Raw genomic sequence first — 9,941 nt, forward strand, 5'->3', positions numbered from 1 at the left:
CAACTGTTCACCCAGCTGATCTGAAGAAGTTGGATAAAATGAATTCAGTCTGACTGCTTTCCCTTTGTAAAACAAACAGAATCCTGGTTTATAAACCGTATTCTGATGCAAAGTTGTTATAAAGAACTAAAACTAATAAAATGACACATTTTAAAATCTTCTGCTGAGTATCTATTACCCAGTCGATGTAATCATAATCATAATCATAATCATAATTGTTCGACCTTTTTGAATTCTGCACCTAAAAATTAACCAAAGCATGAAAAAACTAAAACTTCTTCACTAAGTAATGAAAACTAAATTGAAACTAAACAATATTCAACTAATAAAAACAAAAAGTCACAATGAAATAAAATTAAACAATAATACATTTTTTAAAAACTACTAAAACTCTGCTGTGATGTTGTAGTTTCTCATTTTAGACGTCCAAAATGAAGCTTGAGACTTTTTATTTTTAGTTTCTGCAAAATTATTTCAGATTAATGTTACCTGCTGCTTATGGGCAGAGGCGTCAAAAGTACTCAGATTCTCTACTTAAGCAGAAGTACAGATACTTGTATAAAGAAAGTCATCGCTCTATGAGCCAAAAACATTTAATTATTTTTCAAAATAAGGCCACAGATGGAGAATATCTCTGAATGTTTTCCTGTGTTGTTACTCAGGTTAAAGTTTCCATCCATGTTGTTTTCTCATAGTGTTTCTTTCTTCTTCTGCTGCTTTGCGTTGGTTGAATCCATCTGAATGGTGACTTACCGATGCTACAAGTTAACACACTTTTTATGCAAGAGGTCGATTTTTTCTGTCATTATTTTTCCATCAAGAGTCAAATGTGAAAATATAAGGAGTAGAAAGTAGATAAGAGAAATCTTATTCAGGGAGTAAAAGTAAAAAGATAAATACTCAAGTAAAGTAATGATACCTGAAAAATCTACCCGAGTACAGTAAGAAAGTACTTTTACTTTTTTACTTTACAGCTGTGCTTACGGGGAAGCGTTTTGTCTCCTCAGAAGCATCTGGAAACGGTTCGGTCTTGATTAAATGTGGCTCTTTGTGGGATATTTGAGGTTGAGCGTCCGCCGGGTCCATCAGAGCCGCGGGTGAGCCTGGCAGATAAAACGATATTAAAAGCAGAGCCGGAGAGAACGGTGACGTTAGTGGGCGGAGGGAAAACTTAAAGGCTTACCCGAAGCTTCGGTCCAATATGAAAACACGGCGTCAGTGAGGCTCTCATCATGGCCTCGCTAAATCCAACTTAATTGACTACAAATCTTGGCCCAACAATCCCCGGCTCTCCATCGGTTTACCTCCTTTCTCCCTCCACTGAATTATCCTGATGGTTTTAGACATTTATTAGATCAGAACCAACCTCTCTTTGTTTTCATGAAAGTTCCCATGTTTACGATCTTCTAGAAATTTATTCTTTACAGCGTGTTCTGTGTGTGTTTGAATGTGTGAGACAGAGGCTTCACACTGGCCTCTGTATAAATGAGGACTGCTCGTGTTTTGATGGAGAGAGCAGCTCATTAATATTCATGAACTGAGGAAAACATCAACCCAACACTTGACTCGGCCCTCACAGGACGGTGTGTGTGTGTGTGTGTGTGTGTGTGTGTGTGTGTGTGTGTGTGTGTGTGTGTGTGCGTGTGTGTGTGTGTGTGCGTGTGTGTGTGTGTGTGTGAGAGAGAGAGAGAAATGGTCCACTCTTCAGCCACAGCCCTGCTTTAACTTTTGAGCTTGTTTTTGCCAAGGTGCTTCTGGTTTCACTTGTTCTTTGAGGCGTTTGGTAGAAGATTATTGCCTACAGATGGAAAACAAAAAAATTAGGATAAACTGACGGTTAAAGGAGCCGAACTTGGCATAGAATAAAACTTTGGAGTAAAACCGCCATAGTTTTAAGGCATTTAAACAAAAATAGAAATCAAATGAAAAAAAAAAATCACAATTAATCTTATTACAGACATTTACATTCAGTCTGACACCCTTGTAGATGACCTATTATGCTTCATAGAACAGGTTAGAATAAGTATTTAATCTACACAAAATCATTCTTAGATCATGAGATTTTAGTCTGGTTAGTTCTGCCCATTTTGAGCTGTTAACAGGGTACTGTCACTTTAAATCCAAATATGCTGCAGCGTACAGCAGTAAAAGCAACAGGCCAATCGTGCTGGCGCTCCCCTGGGGTTGCTAGGTAATGGGTGGAACTCTGCAGGGGTTGCCAGGTAACGGGCAGAACTCTGCTGAGGTTGCTATGTAAAGGTGAAACGCCTGCCTATTTGTGACGTTACATTCTAGGGGTTTTTGAAACGGCTCTAGAAAAGCTCAAAGTTTCAACTTTTGAGATTCAGAAATTTGCATGTATTTTATATAAGAGAACTGAGTTTATTCTCAAATTTTAAGAGCTTTTTTTCTCGCAAAATTTTGAGTTTTTTTCCAGAAATTTCTGAGACACTTTATTAGTAAAGGTGCGCATAAGGCCGATATGACACTGTCATAAATATGAAAGAGTTTTCAGGAATGTTTATGACTGCTGCCATGAAGTGTCATGTAAATAATGACACTTTTAAAGAAAAGTTGAATTAAAACTTACATTAAAAGCCCATTACAAGTGTCATTATTCACCGAATGACACTTCATGACAAAGGTCAAACATTCATGAAGACTCCTACATGTTTATGTCATGTTCATGATGTCAGTCTTATGCACAACCCTTCAAATAAAGAGTTACCCTCCTTTCTCTTCTCTCTGCAGTAAGATGTCAGACATTTTCCAGACAAGAAAAAACATTGACTTGTTGCCAAAAAAACAGCCTGTTTGTTTTTTTAAACGCTGGGCTGTTTTTAGAAGCAGTTAAAACCCAAACAAAAGTAGAAAAACTTGCAAAGAAGTGAATTTTGCAAAAATACATCCCTTTTAACAGCTAAGCAAACTTTTATGAAAAACTTCAGTTTAAAAAATACTAAAATCCAAATTCAAGGCCGTCCTGAAAACAATAACGTTAGAGCTAAAAGATGATTTTACTGCTAAATGGTTTAAGGTTAATCCCTCAGCTTTCTTCCTCTTCCAGGCTCAATTTTAACCTGGTTTGTCTTCCTCTGCTGCTGCCGCCTCCTCCATCATCTCTACGTGTGAGAGTTTGTAGGACGTTTGGAGGAGAAGCCGTGCACAGCTGCACAGTTTGAACTGTCCAGAGGGAAGAGCAGCAGATCAGCAGTGCACAGCTGTCCGCACACCGGCTGGCCGAGGACAGATCAATTGTGAGCATAAAGAGATGGAAAACGGGCGTAAAATAAAAAAAAAATCTAAATGAGAGCTTAAATTTAAATATAGGGTCCATGTTTTTCTCTGCACTTGATTTGAGTCATTCTCAGTTAGTCATCTTTTTGTCAGTCTCTAGGAAATGAAGTGAAGTCGGTGTGTGGAGTCCGAGGAGCTGACTGTGTGTGAGAGTGTTTATTAGTGATGCAGACGGGATGGAGCAGCTGTCAGTGAGTTCTGACTCCCCGCTGTCAGACAGCAGTGATGGAGAAGCTGCAGCGCGCCGACCTGAGCAGCCGTGCAGCATGAAGAGACTCCAGCTGAAACAAAAGCTGCAGAAAGTCGTGGGACAGACGAGGAAGTCTTCCTGCAGGACACGTCGTCATGTCTCTACATGTGTTTCCATCAACCAGAAAGCTGGAAGCTGTCCAGGTTAGACAGCTGTAGTCATTACAGTCGACAAAACAATTAATCTTAAATTATTATTAATTGAAAATATTTAAATATAAACTCATCAGGACAAGTGTTTAGTGCCTCTTACATTTTAAACCATGTTTGGTCAAACTAAACAGCTATGATGGAGTACATATGTCCACCACTAATTCCTGTTGATGCTTATTTTACGCATTGCAGTAAATGTATTTGAAGCCCTTTTCTGCCATCTAGTGGTTGAAATTATTAATCACTTAGCTAATTTGCATAAGTGCTGTGTTTAAATACTTGATTTAAATGTAATTTAGTTTATCAGACAGATTTGGTGAAATATTTATCCCATGATGACGTGGAATTAAAGATATTTTTTTTACAGTACACAGAAGAAACAATCTACTGCTGTTGTTTAAAAGAAAACTTTATTTGGTGTATGTTCACCACTAATGATGCATATTTAACATGTTCCAGTAAGTGTGTGGGAAGCACTTTGCTGCCATCTAATGGTTTAAATTATGAACAACTTGGCTAATTTGCATATGTGCTGTATTTAAATTATTTAATCTACTGTTATTTAGAAGTATAATTTTTGTTTGAATTCCCTGTTTTGAGTTTAATAAACCAAGAAAAACTTAAAAAGGCAAAAGAAAATCAGAAAGTTCTAAATCAGACGTTACTTAATGTTTATTAAGTATCAAAGGAATGGCGGTACTCAGTGGATCAGAACCAGCTCTGTTCTGCTTATTAAATAAAATGTTCCTTTTGTTATATTTCTGTCTGTTCTCAATCGGTTTGTATCAGGATGTGAGAAGTTGACAAAAGAGCCTGAAGGTGAGAAAAGCTGGTGGGTGAAACTGGCTCCAGTCTTCGTCTTGTTGCCAACTCACACGTTCTTCTTCTCCTCCATCATCTCTCCGCCTTCTTTCTTTACCTCCCGTCTCCACCTTCTCTCTGCATCCATCCATCCATCCATCCATCCTTTCATTCATTTCTCCTCTTTCCTTCTAACTCGTCTTTCACTTGATTTATATTTTTTTATTTCATCCAAAGCTGCTTTTGTTTCTTATTTAGTGTCTCATACTTTTGCGTTTCAAAATATCTGAATACTTTCTGCAAGGTAAAAAAAAAAAAAGAAACACACACAGAAAAAACCTCAGTCTGTGAAGCTTTTTGTTAAAATTTGTTCAGGAATTTAAAAGATTGGGAAACCTGAACTGAACTCTGCTCTTTCCTTGCAAACTCTCTCTTAGAAAAGTTTTTAAATCTTTAAACATCGGCTGAATAAAATCCCTGAATCTGCCAAAAACTTTAACCCAGAAAACCCTGAAAAATCCAGAAAAAAATTCATTACTTGGCTCCTACACTGCAAAAACACAAAGTCTTACCAAGTATTTTTGGTCGCCAGTATCTTCAGTACACTTGAAATAAGCAAAATTTACTTAAATATCTTTTCAGCAAGAAATGTGAACTGGTTTTAAGTCAGTAATCCCTTATTATTTATGAAAATTGCTAGTTCCATTTGCAGATTATTTCATTTCTAACAATACATTTTCCCCATGTTGTAAATTAAATAATCTGCCAATAAAACTAGTTAATTATTTTTAATCACTATTAAGGAATTATTGACTTAAGACAAGCTTCTAAGTTATTTGTGAGTTAGTTTTGTCTCATTTTAAATGTACTAAGATATTTGCAGTAAAAACTGAACCAAAACTAGTTGATAAGGTTTTGTGTTTTTTGCAATTGGGTCTTCTATTGGTTTCTCACCTGGGCTACCTGGACATTTTAAATGGAAGTCCATTCCCACCATGAAAGAAAAAATTTAATCCCAAGAGGAAATCACAATTTAAACTTTTAAAGTCATAATTATGAGATATAGGAGCAAGTCTCCTTAGAAAAACAGCCTGACTTTGTATCTCACAATTATGACTTTGTATTTCATATTTATCAACATATCTGACATTTTTGTAGTTTTATAGAACAAATACAAACATCTAGCAGGTCAGAAATAAACGTCACTAAATGCATTTGGATCATTAAAAAAACAAGCATAAACAAACTGTTGATGTAATAATACGATTGGGTTTCGTTCTCAATGAGCTAACAGCTAGCAAACAGAACTAGCATTAGCAGAAGACACGATGCTAATGCTGTCAAAACAACGACCAGGACATATTAGCATTTCAACAAATTCAAGTCTTATTTGCAGCTTAGCGCTTTAAGGACCTGATCGCTCAATGAGACGAAGTCTTTCAGAAAATCCCTCCTGGAACCAGCAGAAGTTTCTGAAACACTCATCCTCTAAGTTCTTCTCTCAGAATAAGAAAACTTTCCCCACTGATTTTGGTGCATTTCCAAGAAAAATAAAATTTAACGGACACTTCAGAGGTTCTAAATGTAAAGGCGTTTGTGGCTTAATTCACCCAACAACCTAATATTTTGACTTTTCCACTTTAAGGTTCAACATCCTTCAATTCATTCTGCAAAATTTACAAGACAAAAAAAATGGTAGATTCGTAAAATTGGTTAACTGGACGTCCATGACCGTGTTTAGCAGCTGCACAGTAGATATGGTGACAAATAGTTAAAAAAACAATCAGGAATAGAAAAAACTGAACGGATCAAAAAATAAAACCATCTATCAGAACTGGGAGAGAATAAATTAAACTTTATAAACTCCAAGAAACACAAAGAACACAAAAATATCTTTAAGGGCTTAAAAAAGTGGAATTTGCATAATATTTTTTCTTTAATATAGGATTTAAGTTTGTTTTTTTAAGCCTATGAAACACTCGAGCCAGTAAAAGACAATGTTTTGCTGGGATAAAATATTAAATTATAACATTCATAATTCCTTTGGGAAGTAGCAAATATGAGAAAAACAAAATTTCCAGCTGAAAAACACGACCAGTCTCCTTTTCCATTAGCTTGGAAATCCTCAGCATAGGAAAGTAGAAGCAGTTCTGAGAAAGTGAAGTTATTTACTAAACTATTCAGAGTTTGGATTTTTAACTTTCAACTCCTGAGTTGCAAAAACAGATTTTGTTTGTTTTTTCCCTCCAAACCTAAAACTACTTTAATTTTATTCATTTCTTGACTTTTTCCTTACTTTTATCGGCATTCAGAGTTGCTAAATGAAATCGTATCAAATTCAATCAAATCAGCTTTGCTTGCAACTTTTTGAGTCCTGAAACGTTTCTTTGAGAGAATAACTGTAAACTCCACATCTGCCAAAGGAATAAAGTCTCATTTTGTCTCGGGTCAGCGCAGAAAGTCCAGCTCAAGGTCAAAGGGTTGGAGAAGAAAAGGCGGCTCATTACTCCGACTCCCTGCATTATTTTACACCTATCCTGTCATCTGAGGGCTTGTTGACATGAACACGCGCAATAAAAAGCTCCCATGTGAACACTTTGACGTACAGACGCAAGGACACCAAACACACACGCGTGGAAACATGGAAACGGTCTGGAAACACGCCTCTCTGTCAGGCCGGGCTTTAATGATGCAGGAGGAGGAGGAAATAAGACAGAAGCATCAGCGAGTGTGAAATTCTGCGGCAACAAATGAAGCCGAGGTCATTCGTTTCTAGGCGGGGATGGACGGATGGAAATGCTGTTTGTTTTTTAAAAAAGAAATCTGCATAATTTCTGGCAGATGATTGGCAGGACGGGATGTGGAGGGAGAAGGCGAGCGCGGACGGAGCTCGGGTCTTTAAACATTCATTCTGGTCTCCATGAACAGGAAAACCGAAAACCGGGAGAAAAACAGTCAGAGAATCTCTGATGTTCGCTGCAGTCAGGCCTGTCACCACAACAAATACCATAATGTTGTTGTTTTCAGGCCATTTTCAACTGATATAATGGCAATAATGCACAAACACATTCTCAAAGATCAATAAACTACTTTAAGTTCTAATTTACATTTAGTACTGGATCTGGAAAACATTTTAAAAATCCAAAATAAATAAATAAACAAACAACAAGACCAACAAATAAAATGAATTATAAAGTTTCTATTAACAAAACTGACCTTAAACTAAAGGAATAGTTGAGGCCAAAGTACCAGACTGAAGACTTTTATCATCTTGCTTTTGGTAGAAAGAGTGAAAAGGAGAAAAAATGATAAATTAAACAAATGGAAATTATTGAGCTTGTTTTAATTTATCATGCTGGCCGAGCTACAGTGCCCTCTGTTATCTGTCCTGGTAAATATGTTCAAATAGACTTAAAATAAGAGAAAAACAACCGTTAATTTGAGTTTATGAATTCAATGGGGAAATAGGCCCCAGATTGTAAATAAATAAAAAATCTCAAAATTACCAGTAAATCATTTCTTTCATACATCTGTCGTCTAAAACGTCGTATCCTTGCAGGATGCTGGACAATCATGCACACCAACACTGCTAATAGCAGAGCTACGTTTTAGCTTAGCCAGTTTTTCAAAGCTAAAACTCAAACACCCGTTCTCTCATATCTTTCTGGGTCTCAATTTTCTAAAGTCCAACTTTGTTTGCTAAAATCTGGTTTGTCCTTCAGCAGGATATAGAGCCAAGAACAAACCAATACAGAAATGGTTTAGCAGACAATAATCTCAGGCCTAGAATGTAAAGCCTACAGAAAACCAGACGACCCAGGACTGAGAGCAGGTGTGGTCCAGTTGGCCTACACTGAGTCCATTCAGCTGTTAGGAAGTTTCAAACATTTCTTCTTCTTGTTCCAGAAACAAAATTGCTAACTTCATTGACAAATATTAGCAGATTATCCATTAGATGACGAGACTTTTGAAAGATGGAGTCCTCAGGTAAAACCAGAGCAGGACAGGAAGTTCTCCGCTCTGCGACCTCGGCTCACCTTCCACATTTTCTCTGAGGGACTAAATTACCTCTCTGGACATTTACTAAAAGGCTAATGTATGTCACCACTCTATTAACCTTCCCACTCAGTCCCATTTTTCCCACAGGATCATTAGCGGATTCCTAACAGGGACCCTCACCAGAAACACATATTTCAGTCTGACTGCAGTTAAATACAATGCAGGCCTTTAAGGTAAACATGGAAGCTGCAAATAAAGAGGAGAAGATGGAGAAAACAAGGCAACGTCGCCGCGGCCCTGGAGGAATGACGCTGGACACCATTGTGCTAATGAGACGAGTCACCAGCAGATTTATTTCATAAGTTGAAAACACACAAAGGGAGTATCTCATTGCTTTTCCTGTCCAGTCTACCTTAGATTTAGGCTGTTTTCACAACTTAGTCTGGTACACTTGGTTCGATACAAGACCACAAATGCAACATTCAGCTGCTGCAGTTTGCTTTCACACTGCACTGAGTTAAAGCAACCAAAGCATTTGAAACATCTGTTCACCTCATCGCCTGTGGGGGCGCCGCACCAAGAACCACCGAAGGAAAAATCACAAAAATATCTGAAGAAGACACTGAGCACAACTTCCTTTTTCACTAAATATAAAAAACAGAGTGGCATCAGATTGTATGATTTCTCTTTTGCCTTTGCTAAAAGGTTATGACCCATTTTTCCCGCTAGCGCTAGGCTAACACGTATTTTCCCAGAAGTCCACTGCTTTCGGTGCGGTCTGCGGTCCGTTCACATATGGATTCCAGCAGCACCAGAACACAGACCTACGTATTTAGACGGACTACAATTCACTTTAGTAGTTCTTACTAGAGTTCGATTACTCATTCACACCTCCCCAAACGAACCGGACCTTCCAAGCAAACGGACAGGAGCTGGATTAAAGCTTCACAGGGCTTTATGTTTGTCTGAGGATGAATGAACCTTTTGGCAAACATTAAAAATTAAATATTTGTACTGGTCCTGATTCTTGGTTTACCCAAAAATATTTCAGTCGTATCTTTAAGACGTGTGCATCATTAGCTGTGTTCCTGCAACTCTGGAAGTAGAAATACCTAGCTACAACGCTACTCAGCGCGCTATTGGCTGGCATTTGCAAAGCAGCCAATCCAGGAGCGGCATTAGTTTCCCTTTGAACTGATTGGCTGAACCCCAAACAGCAGAGAAAAGGAAAATATTGATGTTAATTTCTACTCTCGTGCTAAAATTGCATAAGCTAAAATCCACATTAGGTAACATTTTCTGCTGTGTGTTTTAATGAGTTTTAAGGAATATTTGGTGTTGCAGTTTTATAATAGGAAGTTACATGTGTTTTTAAACGGGGCCTCAAGTATTTGTGGATTTCAGAAATTATTCTCCAAACTGAATTCATTCTGATGTTTGTT

At 37.5% G+C, this 9,941-nt stretch overlaps 1 long non-coding RNA gene across 1 annotated transcript in view; it reads left to right on the forward strand.

The window, feature by feature from the left end:
• The first annotated feature begins 2,159 nt into the window (after window positions 1-2,159).
• The window catches only part of LOC114160724 (uncharacterized), a 17,609-nt gene continuing 9,827 nt past the window's right edge, over window positions 2,160-9,941 (forward strand). The window contains exons 1-2 of the long non-coding RNA XR_003598844.1: window positions 2,160-2,191; window positions 2,223-2,253. This is a non-coding gene — a long non-coding RNA (uncharacterized LOC114160724). The remainder of the gene's footprint in view (window positions 2,192-2,222; window positions 2,254-9,941) is intronic.

Source organism: Xiphophorus couchianus, chromosome 2, assembly GCF_001444195.1.
Source record: "Xiphophorus couchianus chromosome 2, X_couchianus-1.0, whole genome shotgun sequence".
Classification (NCBI taxonomy): domain Eukaryota; kingdom Metazoa; phylum Chordata; class Actinopteri; order Cyprinodontiformes; family Poeciliidae; genus Xiphophorus; species Xiphophorus couchianus.